General features: G+C 38.5%; 1 protein-coding gene across 13 annotated transcripts in view; it reads right to left on the bottom strand.

The window, feature by feature from the left end:
• The window catches only part of Trps1 (transcriptional repressor GATA binding 1), a 238,163-nt gene that overhangs the window by 205,613 nt on the left and 8,779 nt on the right, over positions 1-23,771 (bottom strand). Inside the window, exon 1 of one of the 13 annotated variants that reach the window (XM_029469679.1) lies at positions 12,584-12,636. The exons of 8 other annotated variants lie outside the window; for them this stretch is intronic. The gene's annotated coding sequence lies outside the window, so the exon portion shown is untranslated. Of the gene's footprint in view, positions 1-5,938; positions 5,962-12,583; positions 12,637-23,771 lie in introns of those variants that run through there. 4 more of the 13 variants (XM_029469680.1, XM_029469687.1, XM_029469688.1 and 1 more) reach the window with 4 other exon arrangements.

The raw sequence follows: 23,771 nt of genomic DNA on the forward strand, positions 1-23,771 counted from the left end.
CAGGCACACACACATGCACAGTTAGCAAAGACTTTCTCCACCTATACCCTAATTAATCATTTCTTTTCTCAATCCATCTATATGTGGACAGCTGTCATAACACCAGAAGGGGAAAAACACTTACATAATTCTAGATTCAGGTGTTTCACACTTTCTTTCTCCAAAATCTAACTGAGGAAAGAGAACAAAATTCATAACTAGACTCCCTTCAGGCCCCTGATCCTGAGTGCCCATAGAAACTGAGAAAAAAACTGTGTGATTAGTGACTAAGTGTGTCACTCTATCGCTACACTGAGCCAGGAACTGGAACAAAAAAGTACGTCATCTCACCTGATTTTAATTTTGATTGGTTGTCTTGGGTAAAATAATAATTGTAGTTGCATTTTACAGATGAAGCAATACAGTTTTAAGTCCTTCCTTAGGCATAGGCTGAGGACGGGGAATACCTGCTATTAGTGCACTAAACCTTTATTAAAGTACTAGTTTAAAACTATTTTTTCATAAACCTTGATATTTTTTTCTTGAGCAACACTTACTTGTAGGCATATTTGTACATGCAGATATAAAAGCATTGTCCCTTTCAGGTATTTACATTAGAAGCATTCTAAAAAGGCAGCTATCAAGCATATTTTCTTGGCTCCATATCTCAGGGCAATGAATGCACAGAGGCCACTAAGTTATTCCAGCCTTTGGAATTGCCTCAAAGCAACCAGCACTAAGGGATCCAGACTATTAAAGTTCAGGAGATGAGTGGACTTCTACCAAGTCTTCTAGTGTAGTCACAAAAGAAACTGTTTCTCTGCACTTGTTCGCATGGCATTTCATACAGATGGCCTGCAACAGCACTTTCCATACTTTAAATGGTGATGCAATTATGGTTCTCTGCTAGACTTTTCCTAGAGCAGAAAATATCAATATTAACATTACCACTAATTAAAAATATCAGCATATCTCCATTCATATGTGCAATATATTACTCAGATTATTGATATATACTCTTATATTTATAAGTATTTACATGTCACCCATTGTCTTCCACCCTCCTGCAGGTTGGACACATCTAAAACTGGGACATGCTTCCACAACTGTCAATGTCCAGTAATTATGACAGTGATGACTGGAGAGATAGGAAAAAAAAACATTTGAGGTGTTTTTAAATCTCCCTGTTACTTCTAGTATATGTCCCTCACAGAGACAAACTTTAGGTTAGGTGCATACGCAGATATATTGTTACTAGATGGGTAGCCATTAAAACACTTAAATATTTCTGCATATAATCTATTTTTTAAAGGAAGCCCCAAGTCTTAAATGAAACCTAAAGAATAAAGATAGTTCTAAAGTTGTCTCATCAATATAATACATTCTAATCAAGACATACAGATTCAAAGTACTTTGTCTTTATTTGTATTGGATAAAGAACGAACTATCATGACCCAAGGTCCACATGCACAAGGCAATACATGCACAAGTAGTGAGAAATACATAGACCTTAACTTCCTTTTCAAAATTGTGAGTCACAAGCTGAGAAGCCTGCCCAGTGTTGATGAAGTGTCTAGCATGCAAGTTTGAGGAACCGAGTTTGAATCCCCAGCACAGACATGAAAACTGGCAGTCAAGGCAACCCGCCTGCACTCCAGCACTCAAGAGATGTCTGGGAAACAATATCCTGATGTTCAGTAGCCAAATCAGTGAGTTCCCGATTCAGCTGGAGACACTTGCTTATCAATAGAGTGTGTAGGAATTGAGGAATACATCTGATGGCTAGCTTTGTCTCCCATCTGCAAGTGCACAGACCTGTACATATATTTAAACACACATATGCCCTCAGAGATCCAAACAAGAACACACACACACACACACAAAGTAAATATATGTCAAAAGAGAACTTAAAAAATACAATTCGTGCAGCATAAAATAATACAGGAAAACATCAAATGTTTAGATCAGACTCCTAGAAACTTAGAACATCTGGAAAGACACAAAACCATGTTTAGTTTCAAAGACACACAAACACATACCATACGCAGGCACACACAGCCATACAATGAATAATATAAGAAAACACAGTGAAGTACGTGATTCTATTATATGATGTTATATTGAAAAAAATGTATGAAGAAACTACATACAGTGAATTACAAACACAAGCTGCTCAGAACCAGTAAAAGCGTGCAATACACATAAACGCTGTGCGCTACTAGTGGTAGGGTTCAACATCAAGCAAAGCCTCTCTTGACACTGATAGTGGTCAAGAGAGGCATTGATTTTTAGGGGAAGAAATCGGGATCAAGATGGGGCACGGGAGCTTAAGCGGCAGAGACTTTGTTTCTTGACAGGAAAGGCAGTTACACAGGTGGATGCACTGTGTCACAATTCTTAGCATACTTGTGCTTTTTGGTGATGTGATTAGTACTCATGTTATTTTCCTGCCAGAAAAAAAAAAAAAAAAAAAAACATCAATTGCTCTGCAGAAAGCATGGATAGATATGCTGAGATGAAATCTTACAGCGGCTATCATCTGATGCTCCACCTACAAGACCTCAGTGAATAGAGTTACCATTAGTGCCTCATCCGCATGCGCAGACAAGGAGCGCCTGTGTACCAATGCAGGCAAGGGGCTGAGGGAAGGAACAAACTGAGAAATTTCAATTAAAAAAAAAAAGGGGGGGGGGGTTGAGGAAAATGGGTAACTCAAAATAAGACCAGAGAACAACAGAAGAACATCAGAAGGAAAGATAATCAGAGAACCTGAAACAGGGAGAAGAGAGAAAACTTTTCATCCAGGACTGTTAACAAGGATGCTAGAAGGAGTCAAGGGAAGACAGGTCTGTAGTTATTAAATGTAAATCATGATGGTATAACGTGCAATTATACAAATACGCAATTATATGTACAATTATATCGCAGAGGCAAGTTAAGTTAAAGTGGATGAGAACCATTTATTAAACACGTACTATTTCCTAATTATTTATTCATTTGCTCGCAGGATTTTCCCACTTACCCCTCAGCAAAACTGTACAAGTTATCCATTAATCTCGCTTTACAGATGAGAAAACTCAACTGAAGAGAGGTTATTGCCACTGTTTCGCTTAGAAGCCTGGCCTGATCTGTGACAAACAGCCAATCCAAGTCTTGTGGGGTTTCCTCTGTGAATTCACCATCTAAATTATGTGATTCCTTATGAGACTGAGTAAAGACTGTTGTTGAGAAGAAATGTGTCAGATGCTAACCTTCCCTAATGGACTTTCCACACATTTGTGCAAAACAGGAAAGTCAAGGTATTTCTTCCCTCTACTAAATGGTGCAGAGTGGCTGTTCATTTTGCATGGGAAAAAAAAAAGTTAATAGGTAAAATTCTATTAGTTTCAAGCTCCCACTTAGTTAATATTTTCTACAGACTTTGGCTTCTATTTTCAATTAAATGGTTTTGAAGTACAGTAGTATCTGACCAAAAAAAAAAAAAAAAAAGCATACTTGAAAGTATTCTTAAAACTACTTCGTGTCGTGAGTACTATATAATATACAATGCAACCAGATTTTTCATGGAGAATTTACTTCAACTTTTCAAACATAATTTTGCACTCACAAGATTCCTTAAGGAAAAAAGAAATAGTCAAAGATAGAGTCGGCTAAACAATCTCATCCCATCCTTATGGACCACATGAGCTGAAAGAATAGCTGAACCAGACAGGCAAACCCCCATAGCCTTGCACAAATGGAAGGAAACAACAAATATGTTAGAAGGTGCTGACAAGTTGAAACAAGTGCTACCTGGGAATGTCTTCTACGACGAGAGGCGCTACTTGAGGGAATACTGTTTTAATCTTTGCCTAAGTAACTAAATACTAAAATAGTTCAACATGTCAAAAAGGTCCAAGATTGTGAACATTTGCTAATAAATGCAAATGATTCAACTGTAATATCTGGATATTTTTTTTTAAGAACCCAAGGTCAAAAGTATCCCTTGGTATGGTCTCTACTTAGTTTTCACTCCTATGTGTAAATACTCCAAAACTGATCAGATGCTTTGATAACTGAGGATCGAGAGCACTGCCAAATTAATACACTACATGTATTCAGATAATATGGCTTTTTAAGGGCCAATCATGTGTCACGTGTGTTGAGCAAGATGTAGAAAGACATCAAAAATCTCTCACTGAGCTTATAAGGCTAGAAAGAGAAGAAAACCAGGAACTAGGGTACCAGATCCATGTTTGCTTGACCAAGAAGGACTTCCTAAGATAAAAGTGCCTGTCAGTGAGACAGCAGTAGTTGTCCAAGGCAAAGATGGGACTTGGGGATTCAGAGAGAGAAGGTGAAAAAGCCAACATTCAAAATAGATCAATATGCTTTTTAAAGAACTGAGAACTTGTGGTGAGTTGGAATAAAACTCCATGAAACAAACAAAACAAAAGCCGGTTGGTGGTGGTGCACGCCTTTAATCCCAGCACTTGCGAGGCAGAGGCAGGTGGATTTCTGAGTTCGAGGCCAGCCTGGTCTACAAAGTGAGTTCCGGGATAGCCAGGGCTATACAGAAACCCTGTCTTGAAAAACAAAAACAAAACAAACAAACCAAAAAAACCTCCATGAAACAAAGAATGAAAACAATATCTGTAGAAAAATCCTATTTCCCTGACAATCTATCACATATACTCCCATTATCATTAGTATTCACAAATTGTTATGTGAGCATGCCATATAGAGTATTTATTTCCTTGGTTGCTAATACAATGCCTACATAATTATCATGGCAAACATTTGAAGTGAAAGATAACAATTTATAAATATATGTTTGTATGTGACTGTTTTGAATTGATCTCTTTCTAAAGTTTAATATTCTTTTCCTGAAGAACAACATAACACATTTAATTTTCAGGGAATCTTTTGTTGTTGTTGTTGTTGCTGTTGTTGTTTCATGTCATGAGCTAAGTGGTATCAAGGTTCAAAAAGAAAAGAAAAAATGACATAGAGGTAAGGAGAGAGGAGGAGGGATAATAGAGAGGAGGAGGGAGAGGACTGAAAGAGCAGCATCAAGTATCTTATCTACACTGTACTCATGGGAAAAACACTTTACACCTCAAATTTACGCAGAAACTATACATTTAAACCATCCATAATACACTGAAATTCTAAGACAAAGGTGTGTCTTTCTAAGAGAGCTGGCTAGCTTTATCAGAGCAGCCATGCTCACAGTAAACACCTAAGCAACAGTTCAGCACAAGACATGACAGGAGAAAAAGGAGCAACACAAACAATACATCTCTCGGAATGTAAACACTGGACACTAACTGTTTGCTATTATTATTATTAGATCTATTTCTTCAACCGCAAGAAAACAACTTAATGTGGAGGGTCGTATTAGAGACACGTGGAGGAAATGTTATCTTCATGTGGAATTATACAGAGTTCTGGGAGAGGACAATGAGGGTGCCCTGAGATACAGATGTGAAAAACAGGGGAACTGCCCACTATAAACACATCCCAAGGAAGGGTCAGCTTTTAAAACAAATGGTTGCCTTGGCAACCATCAAAAAATGGCTGTGGTTCTAAAGGCAACTAAGGTAGAAGTTTGCATTTCAGTAGGGTTGACACCCTGGAAACACAAACCCACCTAAGAGTTTCTAAAAACACAATAATAGTAAATAATAGTAAAAATAATAAACTACAATGTCATGGCATACATACTGAAGAGGGAAAGGTAAAATGTGAAGGGAATATGTAGATTCCAAAAGGAATTCAATTCTAATCACAAGTGAAATAAGAGGAGAAAAACCTACATGAGATGTTCTGGGCTCTTAACAAAGCTTCAAATTTCTGATACAGGTGTTTGAGCAATTAATGATACCAAATCATTGAGATTTTGCATGTATTCAAAATATTTAGTTAAATCAGAAATATGACTGTCACTATTTTTTGTATCATTATTATGAATTCCTACCTGAATGATGTCATTCTATTGCCATTCCAATTGTATTCTCACAACCTACGGGCCAATGAAAAGCCATGTAATAAACATTTGTTGGTGGAACTTATCAAAATTACTGGAATTAATAAAAACTTGTTGAAACCACAGCCACAGCATGAATCAAGTGCTTAACTTATACCTGCGGGAGTCTTCTGTAGAACTCTAATGGGACATTGTAGCTCTGACTAAGCAGGGTCCATTCAGACTTATGTTTCTTACACTGGCGACATTTTGTAGTGCCCTAGAGTAAACTGAAAGGTAAATGTGGACCTTCCAAAATGAGCTCACATCTGACCAGTTCCCTTGGGAGCTCACTTAGAACGTGATCAAAAATCTCAGTGATGATTCTCCTAAGAAGTTGTGGTCCATGAAACTCAGCACTTACCGTATGGACTGGAGGCCTCTTCCAGTCAAGATCTATACAGGTGGAACCATAGCAGACTTCATACCGAGGAACCAGAGGTCCATCTAAACTTTTATACTTTACACCAATGCATAAATCTCCCATTGCTAACCAACAAGGGAAGTTTATTTTCAAACGAGATCATTCCCAAATTATGTTACTTTTAGCAGAGGTCAGCCCTCTGTGGCCATCACAAGTTAATTCTTCTAAGCCCCTTCAGAGAGTGCCCAACGGCATGGGCAAATAGGAGGAATGTGTTAGCATGTGAATATCTGTGGTATTACAAATATCATGAAGGGACACCTTCACATGCAAGACAACAATGCTTGTCTCTCTCTCTCTCTCTCTCTCTCTCTCTCTCGCACACACACACACACACACACACACACACACACACACACACACACACTGCTTTCAAGCTTGAAGTAACGGGTCTCTCAAAAAATAATAACAACTTTGGAATAATGGGTTCTTCTTAAGGAAACATACATATGGGGTGCTCATGGACACAATGAAATGTACACATACTAAACAAAAGCAATGTGGCTTTGGTCAAAAATGTCTCTTCTTTTTTATATTTACCTTTGTGCATGCACAAGCTTATATGATGTATACATATAAGCCATGGGTCGTGTGGAGTTCAGAGGACAATGTCTTGTGTAGGTCCTTAGCGTCTACTTTATTGGAACAGGATCTCTTGTCTAAGGCTGTGAATAGCAAGTTCGCTAGCCCATGAGCTTCTGAGGATTCTCTTGTCTCCATCTCCCATATTTTGCGGAAGTGCAAGGGGTGCAGATGTGGACACTACCACATCCAGCTTCCCAGGGACTTTGGCAACTCAAATTTAAATGTATAAATATATAAATTCCTAGCATTTATACATTTATAACTTTGCCCACTGAGTCTGACAAAGAGAACCACAAATTTATCTAGGCATGCGGAATCGCACAAGCATCTTGAACAATGGCACTGTTTAAAGAAACTCCATTCGACTGTCTGACTGTCTGGGTTGGGAGATACAGTGCAGTACAGCCTGCATTCACTCCTAGCAAGTTTTCTGTTTTGTAATATAACTTCAAATATTTTTGAAGAAATATGGTAAAGTGATTATCCTTCTGGAACTGGATCCACCGACACTGTCGCATTAACTCACAGCTTGTTAAATACTCTGCCATCTTTCTATAACATTCGTTATTATGAGACTAGAATCAGCATATGGGAGTTGCTCTTTTCCTGCTACACTGAAGTCATTACTAACGACTCATCTGTGACATGGACTCTTTTTCATAACTAGGAATTTTAGCTTCACAAAATTGAGAAAGTGCCACATTGTTTCTTGGCATCTTTTCAAATGTGACATTATTTCAATTTTGGAAAACTCTATCTTAGCAAACACATTAGAGGGTGCCAGGTTAAAGATTGCCCAAAAGGAGCAGCAAGGCCTCTGTGTGAGCCAACCACAGACCTTTCTTCTAATCTAGAGGGTCACATGCCTTTCATTAAAGGCACATGGAATTACACTGAGCTCAACAAATGCATTTCAAAACAGTTTATCAAATTACCAGCATATAGAAATGAATTCCAGTTATGGAAGATAAGTATTGGAAAACAACTGCAGCGCAGAGATGAAAAGCTCCTGGTACTGTCTCTAATAAAAAGTCTGTATGAGTCGGTCTTGTGTCCGATGCGCAGATATTGATATTATCAAACCCATATACACCATCCATACACACAAGCACTGTATAGTAAATAAAAATAAAATAGATGGAGGAATTTCCCGGCTCATTCATTTCTGAGAAAGAAAAAAAATGTAACTAAGGAATAGAGTCCAAAGAGCAGTTTTCAGACCCTTTGAAAGTGGTGTTTTGCAAGTTCTCACATGGTTTCTAGAAATTTATTCTTAAAACTTATATAGTGAAAAGAGAAGGCTGGCCATTTGATCAGCACCTTTTCCAAGCCCCTACATAAGGGACCTGTCCGCTTTATGGTCCACACACAGTCTTAATAGCAGCACCTGCCAGCAAACACTCAGAATTAGCACTTTTGGCTAGGCACATATCTGCTACCAAATTAAATAACAGTTCCACGGGGTTGCTGTAGCTTCCTCCAGAAAGTCTCAGGAAACATCAGTGGTATTTCTTGTATTACCACTAAGAAGTATCTGTACATCTAGTCTTTTTTTTTTTTTTTTAAGGCCTAGATAGCTTTCACGCTTACACTGGTTTTTAAGTAGACAATACTTCATAGTCACCCCACTGTGTACATGCTACTATGACTACCAAATCAAATAACTTCTCTTTATTGTTTTCCTTAAGAAACGTTGGAGGCTTCAGTATTAACAAGTCCTTTTATTAACAAAATGCTATGACCACATCGCATTTACTTCACCTAGGAAAAGAAAGTCAATTCTAAAATATCCTGGGTGAACCACAAGACATTACAGCTAAGCCACCAGCCTTCAGAAGCACACTGGTTGTATTCTGACAGTACTACCACACCTATTGCCTAGTAAGACAATGATTAATGCTGAAGAGGAACTGTGTAAGACTGTGGAGAAGAGGAAGGAGTGTCATGCAATCACCACAGAAAGTAAGTCATGATAGGAAAAGCTTGGCTATCAGAAAGTCATGTGATCTTTTAAAGAACTTGTGTAATAGCGGAAGAACTAACTACCCCCACCCTAACGAAAACCAGGATGATTTCAGAGATCATCCAAAAACATAAAACACCCCCAAATTATTATTTCAAACTTCTGTACAGTTCAGGATAGCCTTGAAAAGAGACTGAAACTGAAATGAATAAACCTAAGGCATGAGTGATACTTGGAGAAAATGATGCCATGGGACTCTCTGGAAATATTATGAGGCCATGCTTTCCTACAAGGCTGAATTTGTTTCACTCTGTATATGCCATAAATGTTCTAAATTCTAAATTAAAATAGGGCTTTAGAACAGCGGTTCTCAACCTGTAGGGCATAACCTCTTTGGGGATTGTATAACAGATATTCTGGATATCATACATTTATATTATGATTGATAACCATAGGAGCATTATAGTTATGAAGTAGCAACAAAATAGTTTTATGGTTAAGGGCCAATATGACCTGAGGAAGTTTGTTAAAGGGTCATAGCACTGGGAAGTTTGAGAACCACTGTCTCAGAAGCACCATTTTGAATAGTCTAATGAGCATTTCCATAGTTAATGACATACAGAAATTAAAAAGATTAGAAACAGATCATTATAATTATTATTATCATAATAAATATTCACACAGCCCTTTAGCATTCAGCAGGCCTGTTTAGATAAGTTATCTAAATTGTTCTTCCCCTAAAACCTATGTATTATTAGTCAAGTCCACAGGTGGGAAAATTACAAACTTAAGGAGTTAAAGATTTACTCCAAGTCTGACTTTTATTCCAACACAGCCACACCACAGAAATAAACCCTAACCCACCATTGTCGGAATTCTAAGCAAGGCTGGGCATTAGCCTATTCTAGACATGGAACCTCCCAAAGGCACCAGGGTGGCTCAGTCTTCCATAGTTTTAATTTGCACTCTACATACCTAGATACCAAGTAAGCCTTGAAACAGGTCAAGTGCTCAAATTATAGAAAATGGAAAACAAGACAAAAGATTAAGAATATTGTGGTGAGCAACAGATGACCACAGAAATAATGGAATGATGACTAGATGCCTAACACTAAGCCTGGCTCTCTTAACAGATCCCCTCCCTGGGATGGCAAGCTCAAGTCCTTTCTTACATGTATACTAGACTGGGTGCTCCTGGGGTTGACTTCGTGCCCACTGTTAAAAGGCAGATTGCTTAGTTAGGGTGTTTGAGGTCAGGGTACTGCCGATTAGTAACCAATACAGTTGACATTTTATCATAAGGTTATTACACTCCCTTAAATGAATTCCTTAAAAAGATTTGCCATACTAAGTCAGCATGCATGCTTTAGGGACCACTGTGTGCTTTGTATAACATAATCCCTTGGGAACTGATCTTGTCTGCCCTGCTTTTTGGTATGCCTTTATGAACTGAGTACCTGGAGACTGAGCCAAGATGAGGAGCTGGGAGCCACTTGTTCTATATACGGACTCCGAAGCTGCTCTAGATTACACAGTTAAACCTTCAGAGATATCTGTCAACTCACGTCTGTCAGCGCAAAAACCTCTTCAGAGTGAGCTGGATCCTGAAAGTGAACCTGTTGCATGCTGTAAAGAAAGACCTAACTATCCTGGCTTTCTTTATTATTTTTAATTTTAAAATTAATGAAGGCCTTGGTGTACCACCCTGGTCATTACAAGCTAAACTGGCCACCTCACACGCTGGCGCACATATCCATTATTTCCTTTGGCTAATGTTAGGCACTCACAGATCTTCAAGGCCAAAGGAAGGAGTTGGATACAAATTATATGAATCAATAACCTTCAATCTCTGCTAAATACCTGTCTGAAGAACTTCAGGGCAGTTACACTAAAAATAACTGCTGTTGCACGAAACACTCTTAATAATATGGAGTTCTAGAGAACGAGATTAAAAGGAAAGGTGCAAGAAGCATTTCCTTAACAAGAAATAACTTTAAAATAAGGTTGATAATGTAAAGAAGAGTAAACTTGAACAGGAATTCGGCAACTGTCTTCAAATTCAGACTTTAAAAGACTATAAAGCCACAGAACACCAAAAAGTATAGAAGGCTCAGCCACTACTAAAGTTTCATGTGCTTATAAAGCTACTTAATTATAAGGCATATGGTGATTCGGTGCCTATGACTGTGGGCCAATTTTATTCATAGCTTTCTGACTGAGAACCCTGAGACACAATGCTCACTACCACTCTGTATGTCCGTGTCCCCAAAGTTCCACGTGAGAAAGCCTGGGAAAGCAAGGCCGCTCATCAAAGGCTAATCATAGATTGCTTTAACTGATGAAAAACTAGGACTTCGCTTCTCCACCGTGGCAACTCCTGCGGTTTGCACAGCGATCGCAGGTGAAGAACACGGTTTTAAGATGAGTCACTGTTGATAAACCCATATTGGGGGCCGGCGGGAGGAAATCCGAGCGCCCCGTCATTCCGGAGGGCGGCGGCAGGAGAGGAAGCGGCAAGGGAAACTGGGAGAAGGCTCGGCCGGGGAGGCCAGCGCCGAACCGGGTGGCCTGGCAGGCTGCGCACCAGCTCCCCAGCGCCGCGCTCCACGCCCACCGCCCTGCACGCGCGAGCGCCCGGGCTCCCAGGCCTGACCCGGTTCTACAACCCCGGAGCCGCTGCAGCCCCAGCCCCTCCCGGTCCGCCCCGGCGGCGGCTTCTCCTGGTGCAGCAATGAAAATGGACCCTGAGGCTTATGGATCCGAGGCTCCCATTTTTCCACTTCGCCTTTAAAAACGGGGAAAGGTACAATATTTTACTCTTGTGTCTAGTTCTGATCGTACTATCCCCGGAGCCACACTGCGTCTTTATAACTCTTCCGAAAAAAACAACAAACAAACAAAAAAGCACAATTAAAAATAATAATAATGATACATGAATGAATGAATGGATGGATGGATGAATGAATAGAGCCATAAAGGTAATAACTGATTTGAGGAAATGCTTAGGTCTAAACCATACCAAGCTTGCATTTTGATGTCTTTGTAGTATCCACAAGCTACAAGGTTGTGCAGACCCCATTCAGAGCAGTAGTTCCCCAAGAGTACAAATACATTAGGAAACACAAAGCAAGATTAACAGGATGGTGCCGGTGCCACCTCCCCATGTCATTCAACAACTTCTTCTTACCAGGGTTTGCTGAGCACAGCCTTTTTACTGTAATGGAGCCAGGAGAGGCAGTTACTTATGCTTCTGAGTCAGTCAGAGTCAGTCTCTCTCTCTCTCTCTCTCTCTCTCTCTCTCTCTCTCTCTCTGTGTGTGTGTGTGTGTGTGTGTGTGTGTTTACTAGAACTGCAGCTATCGTTACCAAAAAAATTTTATTTGTGGTATGTCTAGATTACTACTGTCAACATTTTTAAACATATATAAAGGTGACAGTTTATCTCCTCACAAGGAATTATGGCTTAAGGAATCACAGTGCAACAGTGCAAATATGACAAAGTTGAATACTCAAAAATCCACTGTGTAAAGTCAGGCATTGTGGTGCACAACTACAATTTCAGAATTCCTAAGGCTGAGGCAGAAGGATGGGAAACCCAAGGCTTTGGATATATGGTGAGGCCTTACCTCCAATAAGTAAATAGCTATTACTATATGATCCTGCACCTGGAATCGTGCTCATCCACCAGCAGAGGACAGAACAGTTTACAGATTTACAGAGCCAGACTGAATCTAAATCCTGACGCCATTGGCTACCCTTTGTGGTCTGGACAATATGTAACTTCCCAAAGTGGTCCCGCCTCAGATTCGGTTGCAGGTGGAGACGAGACGCTTAGCTGACATGGCAGTAGCCTTAGTGGGGCGCTTTACAAATGTGCTCCATGAGTATCAGGTTAAGGTGTCCTCTAATGAGAGACAGCTCTCCTACTCCGCGCCCTTTACTCCCTGCAAACCTGCCTCACCAGTGGCTTCCCTTACATTCATCAGTGCTGGCTGCTCATCAACCGAAGAAGTTTTTCGGGCTTGTAGCTCATTTCTATGCAAACTGAGTCCAGCCACTGAGCGCAGTTTGCATGCCCTCTGCTCCCTGATTTTCACAAGTGAAAACGAAGTCCAACCCATTTAAGAATGTCCTCCTTCATATCATTAAAGGGCACCACACAGCTTTAGCTGACAGGAACCTAGCCCAGCACACATGCTGTCCAGCTGGCAAATAGAGGCATCTTCATCAGTATCCACTCCTACATACACTCTGATAAGGAACACTTCGATGAAGCCAAAACACACATTTCCTTCCTCTATTTCTGCTTTTAGCGGACATGAGAGCCAGGCAGTCATCTCAGAGATTATGAAATGGCAATGAAGAGATTGTGTTTTAAAGCCACCAAGGCTACCAGAACAGCAGGGCTAAATTTTGCCTACTTGCCTGTAACCAAAAGTATGCACTCCTTCAGTTGTGGAAAAGTACAGAGGATTTTAAAAACCCCTACTTATTAACCAGAATGCACTTTTCAGGAGAACTCTTTCTACTGTTGCTTGTAAGATGTGCAAAAACAATACAGGCAGACAGACACACCACTTCACAAACCCAAGTATCTCCTTCAAAGGATTTGTAAAGTTGCTAATAGATAAAAGGTGACATCAGAGTAGTATGCTTGAAAAATGCAATTAGCTAAGGTTCCTGGGAAGCTTTGGAATGTTTGGTTTCTAAGGAAGAGGCAGATACATTGGACTGGGAATCTTACAAGTGAGTCAGCCACAGCAGCAGAAGGAGCTCCCTGGTAGGCACATCCTCTCCTGGAATTCTCTGCCACAGTGCCCTCTCCATAGGGCCTTGGAAATATATAATTAAAATATCACGTAATAAGTTTTTCCAAAGCTGCTTAACATCTAAATGCTAAGTAGAGTCGTTTAATTGAAGGGACTTCCCAATTTTCAGATAAAAGAAATGTTTTAGTTAGAAATAAATAAAATCACTTAGAAAAGATCCAAGACCCAGTGTTTACAGAGAGAGAGAGAGAGAGAGAGAGAGAGAGAGAGAGTGTTCAGTGTGGTTAGTTGGCTTTAAGATGCAACGAAAAGTGATTAGTGAGAATCAAATATTCAGAAGCCTTTGACAGTCTTATTCCAGCATGAAATCACTCCATTAGCTATAATCACTTAACACTTTATTGGTTGTTTGTTGGGAAAACGTCTGTATTTTTTAAAAGCAAAGAGAAATCCTTTTACTGCCAGAACTGGACATTTTTTTAAAGCAATATTAGCTATGGTTCTCCTTGGGCATAAAGAACCTCACCCATCACGGACCACACTGGGTCTCCTGAGGGTGCAAGTTCTCATTGCTCCCTTAGCACTGAGGCATGAGACCTGTTTACCGGGCACTTTCACTGTGAAACCAACGCAAAAGTCACCTTTCAGTACAGGACACAATATTCGTGCTGAAAAGAAGAACTAAATGTACAGAAGTTCAATTTCACATATCTGACCCTTTATGGTGGAGATTAACATCACCACCCTTGTTATCTTTTATAATCATGCAGCACTGAGTAGACCAGTGTGTCAAAGGCGGTACCAATAAGGCACAAGATGGAAGGTAGTCTTGGATTCTGCTTTTCTCTCATTTTCGAAAGTATTAGAGCTTCCCTCTACCTCAGTTTTCTAGAACAGTTCTGCTTGGTTAGGTATCATTAATCATTAAAATGCAAGATTTGAAAGGACACTATAAAATACAACACGCTAAGCTGTAACCAGTGCTATTATACTTTAGGAACAAAACACCAGGGCAAATTTCAAGCAGAGTCTACTAATTATGTAGCACCATATAATCCTATTACTCTCTGAAACATGACAATCCAACTTCACAAGCTTCTCAACCTCAGAAAGCCCTATACTTTTCTGGATTAAAAAAAGAAGAAGAAAGAAAGAGAAGAAATATTCTTTCTCAAGTACCCACTTAGTAGTACATTTTTAAGAAACTACTGAGATGATTTGGTTTGGACTCCCTTTTCTTGGGTTTACAATGTCAAGAAGATTCTTATTTGGGCTATGCTAGAGCCAGAAATGTAGCCCAGTTCCAGGATGCTTCGGTACAAGTGGAAGATCTCAGGAGAAATGGAGAGGATTGCTTTAGGTAAGGCTGGATGAAAGGTGTGTCATAAAGACAGAAGAGCATTAGCAAATGTGTTTGAGAATGTCCGGGGACCCATGAGCACTCACTCGGCTGAGGACAGAATACATGGCGACCTTCAGATAGAACTTGAAAATCACAAGCCTCTGGGAGGAGCTGAATGCCAGCATGACAGGAGAAACAAGAAGATGAGCAAGTCCTGAAGGAAGGTGCAGGCTGATGGTGTTGGCATCCAGAGGCAGGTTGGGAATAAAAGGGAAGACTGGGATTATTTCATTCAGCTGAAAAGCTGGAAGCATAAACTCCTCAAAGAAAGGAACAGACGTTCAGAGGGAAAAAAAAAATCAAGGACAGACGACTAGAAGGGGGGCTGAACCACAATGCCCTACTCACTAAGGCCAGAGAGACACAGGAGAGGATGGCTGGCCAGACAGGCTCATTTGAGCATTGCAATCACATGGAAACTCCATTGGGGCTTGGCTTCTGTGAAGCCACTGCTGGTGACTTGAGCGCATCACTGTCAAGAAACAGGGAAGCCTGGCACAGTTTCTCTGCTGATTTACAAGAAAAGAGAACCAAATTCGGGCATCCAATATTTTCCCTACTCTCCGCTTATTTTTGTAGGTGGTTCAGTTTATCTTTTATCTGGAAAAAAGAAAAAAAAGAGAGAGAGAGAGAGTCTGGATTCCACATCTGACTTGGAAACATTGGAATCGATAAATCTCAGAAAGCAACAGTTTTTACTTATAAGGACAAGTAAATTAAAAGGAGCCTTTCAGTTGGAATGGGATTTATCAAAACTGTTTAAGGAGTTGTATTCAGTATTGGTGAGTGTTCCTTAGATTCCATTCTGCTTAAATTCCAACCTATTTCCCACCTTCTGTAGCCATAGATTACCTACAAAGCTGTACTTCAGACTTTTCTTACATTCTGAGAATGCTCTATAACCAACTACAACTGGATTATAACCCATTTAACTACCTTCTATAAAACATCTAAGACAGTCTTTGTTCACAAATATGTGTCATGAGAACAAGTATAAAATGGTTTAAAGACTGCCTGAAAAGGAATTTGCTTCAGTAGGTTAATACATTAGCATAACTTCGATTTGAGAGAAAAAAAAAAGCGTGCATACAATGACTTTTTGGGAGAGCAGACTGCTTAAGAAAATGCAATCACTCACCATTATATATCCTCAAGTAAAAGAAGAAAATAGGTGTTTAATATATGGAGAGGGAAATGAATTGGAAAAACATACTTAAGACAAGATTTAAAAAATCATTGAGAAGAACTTGGGGAAGAGAGAGATTTACCTATTTTTTGCTATAATTGCATCAGGTACATATTGATATTAAATTATGACTTAAAATCAGAGTAAAATGGCAGATTCCACAATACTGAGATAATAAATGAAAAGCACAGAAAAACTTGATGTAAGTTAAGTAAGGGCAGAGGAAGGGATTTAGCCATCAGATAGTACGATTGCGCACTCACGGCTGCACAAAGGAGGGAGATACTATTTGGGGTGACCTGAACCATCATCAAAATGGCGAACTCCTCTTAAACCACTCCCTTGTATCATGATTCAATTGAAAATTTCTAACAAGAAAAAGATGATTATTTTCTACTAGGAGACTGTTTCTTTAAAGGAATACCCATAGATAAATTATGCATAAGAGCTTTCACCTGAAAGAAACATCAAGGAGAAAAAAAAACAACCAAAGCAAGGGGGAAGAAAACAATAATAAATAAAAACCACCTGACATCTGGCTGAGACACAAGGCAAAGAAGGGTCTTACAAATGACAGCATTTTTCTTCTTAACCTTGCAAGCAAGAGGAATGAGGTTCAGGTTCACAGCCTGGACCAGCCTGCAGCCCAGCCCACTTCCAGAGCCTGTCATGTCCTCCTGCTTTCTGCAGAGTCACTTCTGGAACTGTCTGAGATAGAGCCAGGAATGCAGAGTTCAAATCCTTCCTTCATGGCATTCAGCCTTGTTCTTAAACTCAGGGCAGGCACACTGCAGCTATAACCAGTCTGTGTCCAGCTCTTATGAGGGACAAGGTTGTATTTGCCCTTTAAAAATGCAGTTGTTACTATTAGATATAAACCCTGAGCAAAAACAAGGAATTTAAGGTATTATTATGCCTCATAAGTTTGTTAGGGAATTCTGTACCTCACATACACCAAATGAAAATTGACTTGATTAAAATCAAGAAAAAAAAACATTAATTATATCCATGTCAAAATCCATCCAAGTCAGGGCTAAATATGTAAAGTGAAGAGATTGTAAAATAAATAAATAAATAAAATAATCATATCTATACATTAAATATTTCATTTTACCGTATTTGAAGCTGAAATGTATCTATCGTTTGAATTACAGGACTAAGAGGGAAAGCGTTTATGAAAAAAGTTTTTTCCCCCTTTGTTCTTTTGATAAATTGTTTTTGTAAGTGCTGAGAGGTTTGTATAAAATGCTATGAACCCTTTCTTAACCACATTCAAATAAACTAAGCTTATTTTTCAGGCTCAATGTCAAGGATACACTAGATTAGCATATAAAAATTCAAAGTACTAACTCAAATGGACCATTGTTTTGCTGGGCTTTAATATTGTTAAATGCCAAAAGTATTTTAAACTAAAGTGAAAGGTAACAGATTTAGTGGGCATGTCATAATTAATTTTTCAGTCCAACAGGATTTTATGTCAGCAAATTTAAGGAGGTTCATATCATTAAAGTGTCTAAAACGAACACCAAACCTAAATTTTCTGTAGAAACTCTGACATGTGATAACACTATATATATATACATATATATGTATATATATATATCTCACACCTAAAACTCAACAAAACTATATATATATGTATATGTATGTATATATATGTATATATATATATATATAGTGTTGCAATTAAGAAATATATCAATGCACTCGTTATATAAGCACCAAGTTCTGTGTACTAATGACAAACTAAATGGCAATTTGATTTTGTTTCCATACCCATCTGCAGAAAGAAACACACAAAGATTAAAGAATCTTAAGTATTAAGCAAAGTTTCTGAATAAGCCTGGAAACTGTCTACTGATTTACTTAGATTTATTTTGGTGATCATCCTTTTAGTAACATAAGGAAAACCTGTTACTGAATCTCTAGGGAATTTTTTTTCCCTTTATACATCAAGATGGGCACACAACAGTGGAATAGTAATTTAAGGAGTTTCTAACATCCAGAATAATATAGGACCCCATTATCTTTCTGAACACACATGGATTACAGAACAAAGATGAAGACAGATCACAACAGAGTCCTGGGTGACTGACAACTGAAGGAAAGCCAGCTATTGAGCAAAGGACCTTTCTTTGCTCAGGGTCCTACTTCTCTGTAGGACCTTTAGTAAAAGATCACACATATAGACTGGTCTTTTAAGGAAATGAGAAGGCCATACATTCAAGCATACTCACTGAAGTCTTCGGGAAATGAGATGGAGAAGATGTTACAGAGCAGAATCACAGAACAAGGAGAGTTCTGTCAGAGGCCAGAGTGCGCACTGCATGTCACCTCAGGTGATTTAATTCATTGGACCATCAGTTCCCTTTATTAAGTGATTTCCTTATTGTAAATCGATTGAAAAGGTACATTCATTTTGCCCCTGAAATTCAGCCATGTAACATATCATATAACATATCATACATTGTCGAAATAAAGTCAACCTACTATTTCTAAGGTGCTATTCAAATGAGTGAATCCCCCCCCTCCCCTTTTTTTTTTCCTACATAGGAAAATGTGAAGAAAAAACAGAGCCTCTTAAACTTTTCAGTGAAGTACTTACAGTGAAGTACTGGCTTCAAATTAAATCTAAAAGTACCATTCTGATTTCATTATTATAATTCAAATTTAAATTTGTCATTTCAAAATAACACCCAAAACATGATTTGGAGAACCTTACAGTATCTTAATTCCTCAATGCTGAGAAAGCCCCACTGGAGAGTTCTGGCTAAATTCTTGCCTGACATCACAAGAGACAAAAGAGGAGGTAACTGCTTGGAGCATTCTCATCTCCACCAGTAGAGACACAAAACTACTTCTAAATACACTTCATTGGAAATTCCAACCCTGGTGTCTCTGGGCCTATTCCTTCTTCCAGGGAAGAGTTTTCAGGAGAGTGAGTTTAAAACTCTGTGCGTCCCTCTTTAGGGAGAAGTACATCTATTTCAAATGGAAACATTTTTTTTTTCTCCTACATATAAACAGGACTGTGATTTCCCTATGGCCAGGGCCTTCTTTCTGTACATAACTACACTGTGAGAATGCCTGTCATCATCATCAGTAGTCAGGAAAAACATACAGGTGCAGAGAGACTTACTTTTCTTTACAATTAAACACCCTCCACACACACCCCTAAAATATGTCACAGGGAAGTCTCTCTTCTTTATAGTGGGAATTCCAACCTGATTCACTGACGATGTTTCCTATTTTTCTCTTAATCCTGGAGAGTTCCAGAAATTGTTCTTAAATAGAATTCAAAGTTGGATATAGTATTTTTCCCTTCGATGAAAAGTTTAATACACAAGTATAAAATATAACTGATACTCAAACAAATGTCATGTTCTTTTACACCATTCACGGATTTCAGTTAGCTCCAATGATTAAGTATGTGACTTTTCCAAATCACTCCTCCCTGGAGTTAAAGTAAAAGTGTGGACTGACACGGGAAATGACTTCTCCCTGTAGTGACTCCTTACAAATGACCAAAGTATCTGCCAGGGAGTACTTTGAGAAATGTGTTGCTCGTGTCTGGATCTCTCCTGTATCAGAGGTTTGAAAAAGATGGCATGACAGAAAAAAAAGAAGAAGAAGCCAAATCCACTTAAAATGAGTTTATATTTTACAGGAAAGAACAAAGGATCCACTATCTAAAAAAAAAACCAAAAAAAAACAAAAAACAAAAAAAAGAAAAGAAAACAAAACAAAACACACACACACACAAAACCAAAACAAAGCAAAAACCCTATAAAGGTTAAATATTTCCTCTCCTGAAGCCTTAAAGGGGTGTGTGGGGGAAACCTATGTATTTTGAAAGCAATGGACTTCAAGAAATAGCATTTAAGCAAACATTTACCTAAAACTCAACCCAGAAGTTAAGATGTCAATTTGGTAATAACAACACATTTCGTTTGAAAAATCAGAAACTGTAGAAAGACCAAAATTCAAGCTAACATCCCTGTGATTAACTCTAGGGTTGCTTAGCCAAGAGCAACTTTCTGCACTTAAAACATAAAACTGTCAGTTTCCTCTGCTTGGAGACAAAACACACAACGAGCAAACATTCAGTGCTGTATTTCCTAGACATGAAAGACAGAACTAACTTTAGTGATCTCTCTGGCTATTTCTACCTATTTTAACACTCGGACCAGAGAGACGGAAAGTCAGCAGCAAAGCCCCAAACTTCGGACCCACCTTAGGAGACAAATAGTATTCGATTTTATGCTATACCCCAAACCTTGATGACAATGTTGTCAATCGTTCATAGTATTGTACCAGCTCTCTGAACAAATATGCTAGCAGCTTGTGCCCTGTGTCATCGACTATCGCTACAATAAACAATTAAAACTCTCAGAAGACCTCCAAGCGCTGGTAAGGTGATAGTTGGCTTTACCCCTTGGAGATCTAAAACACACCGGTGAGCATTGCCAAAGCCCTCTCTCTTCCCGACATCAAAATAACATACATCGCAAGCATCAGCTGGGATCGAGTGGTCCAGTTCACACTTACAAACTTGGGATGCTGAGGTGGTTAAAAGCACTAAGTGAAATTGCCTTAATGTTTTTGCCAGAAAAAGAAAGTGGTATTCATAATTATTTCCAAATTATATCACGGTTTTATCTAATTTCATTCAGTGTATTTCGTCACATGAACTCAGTGGAAATGACCTGCTCAAGAGCAAACAATAAAATCAAATTTTCCTTTAGCAGTATGTAAGCTTCTATTTCCTGTGCCACTGCTCTTAAAATATCAATATAATAAAGAAATGAAGATGTAAAAAGTCCTCCAGCAAGCACCTCTGTCCACTAAAGGGGCAAATTCTATATCCTTACAAAACTGATAGAAAAAAGGAGAAGGGGGGAGGACCAACTGCTGGTAAAGCATGGTGTAATAACAGAGACAGCATGCTTGGCCTCAGGATAATTTTCTTCAGCACCCTAAAGTCAGCGATATCGTGTGGCCCTGCTTGCCCTTCTGAAACCCATCAAGAGGATTTTCAGAAAGGAAGGATTCTGGTTATGGTTTCAAATGCCAAATTAACTTAAAGGATCTTCCAGTCCTGATAGAAAACGGCATAGTAGCACAGCAGAAGCTACACACAGAGTGCTCTCTGCCACGCAAAGCCAGAACTCTAAGTGTGACCCCACTGGGGTTTATGTAAAATTCTCAAGGACCTCAGGCTGAGGTCAAAGTTTGCTGTGTCAAATATATATATATATATATATATATATATATATATATATATATATNTNTGTGTGTGTGTGTGTGTGTGTGTGTGTGTGTGTNTATATATATATATATATATATATATGAATAAAAACACATGCTTCAATAATGCCTTACATCATCATGGACTGGACAGACTCCACTCCCCTTTCTGTTCAGGCACATTTCTTCTTTAAAGGGAACCAAAACTCTGTAACAGGAAAAGGGGGAGGACCTGCTTACACTACTATCTACCTATCCTTGTCTATTTCTAATGAAATTCCATGTCCGTCACATTGTGGAATGTTATTCTCAGTGATACATGAACCTTTCAGGGAGTGGTAAGAGCACAGTATATTTAAATAAATGTCAGCTATGAGATAGTGAATGATTCCTGGGATAAAAAAGTGCAGAATGTATACATATAATTAATTGTAAACAAACGCAACAATAAAAGATTAAGACTGTTGGCAAAGGCAGCATGCAAGACCATGTGCATAGGTCTATTTATAAAATGTATACATATGATTTTCTTTCTTTTCTTTTCTTTTCTTTTTTTTTTTTTTTTACGTTTTGGACTAGTGTTCTGAGTGACAGCTTCCCGCTTTATAGTGTATCAAAGTGTTGTTTTTTTTTTTTAAAGCAATATGTGTTACAAATAATTATGGCATTCTTTCAACACAGTAAATTTTCGTAAGAAGTAGAGCATTTTAAAACAGATGAAGACTGAGAGGATAAAGGGTAGGGGAAAACAGTTTACTGGAACTGGATCGTGGTGGCAGCAGATTTCCTACTCTAATTCCCCCATATCTTACATGCAAAGAACTCAATTTTAGTAAAAAGGAAAAAAAAAAAAACTGTTCTTAAATACTTACTCAACAGTGTAGAATACTTCATGCTTACAAGGTGGCTTTACCCAGGTTATTTTCTAGAACTTTCCTATCTCCGCAGAACTAGGGAGCAGTGTTTGCAATAACCTTTACAGAATATTTGCATCTAGTGGTGAACATAATCATTTTAACTATTTGTTTAAAAACTTAAAACTATAGTACAAAAAAATATCATTATCAAAATAAAGAAAACAGATGAGGTATAAGGGACTCAGAATTACATTTAAAAAATTGGGAAAAAGAGAATACGCATCGTAAAAATTTAGTAGTATGGACAGTGATTAAACTTAAACTATCTACGATTAGTCTTAACTTCTGTCAACTGAATAACATTTAGAAGTACAGTGACCTAGATTCTCTTTCAGCCATCATTAAAAACATCACAAGTAAAGCAAAGACAAGTGGCCGCCGTTTTCCTAGGATCACTTATCTGTTCAGAACGACTAACTATTGAGAAACCAATGTAGTAATCTTCCAGAGCTAAGATGACATGTGGGTCATGACATCGCATCAAGTCGAATATGTTGCTCACTGTTTAAAGTCAACCTCGCTTGCATTGCGAACCAGTATTATAACCAATTTAACTCTTAAATGGGCTCTGGGATGCATTAAATAATTGAAAAGGACATGAGAAAGATTAATGTGATTTAAAAAAAAAACAACAACAACATTTAGTTTGATAGATTCAAATACAGTGACTTCCAGCACAAGAGCACACAAGCATATGCACATACATGTGTGTACTTAGAATCATTAAGTCGGAGATGAGTGTGCTGTAGTAATCCTAGGATATTAAGGGTATCCCTAGGCACACAAACCATATCATGTAATAGAGAAATCTGATTCCCCAAACCAACTGTGTAATACATATTTACACTGTTTATAGACATATCTCTAATTCAGAGATGAATGCATGGAAGAAAAGGTGTTGCAGTTCACACAAGTGCTCAGAAAGCCATACAGTAGGACCTAATTACAAAGAACACGTCCTATTATGAACTTTCACTGATGTGTAAAACTTCATAGTCTGTCCAAACTCTATAAGCAAAACCAGCTCTGAGTGAAAATATTTTCATCCCTGTTTTCTACACCTATGACGCTTTGATTCTTAAATAAGTTATCTGTTGTCCTATGTTGTTATAATGATTCAACTTTTCAAAATAGTAATATCATTACTTCTAAAGATTGGAGCATACACGTCAGGGAACATAAACGTCTTCTATTATACTACTCATGATCACAATTATAAGTAAGTAATAGATAAAGGAATCATTGAGATAAGTAAGACAACCACACTCCTTTCAAACTAAAGAAAGAGAAGTA

Source organism: Mus caroli, chromosome 15 (assembly GCF_900094665.2).
Source record: "Mus caroli chromosome 15, CAROLI_EIJ_v1.1, whole genome shotgun sequence".
Classification (NCBI taxonomy): domain Eukaryota; kingdom Metazoa; phylum Chordata; class Mammalia; order Rodentia; family Muridae; genus Mus; species Mus caroli.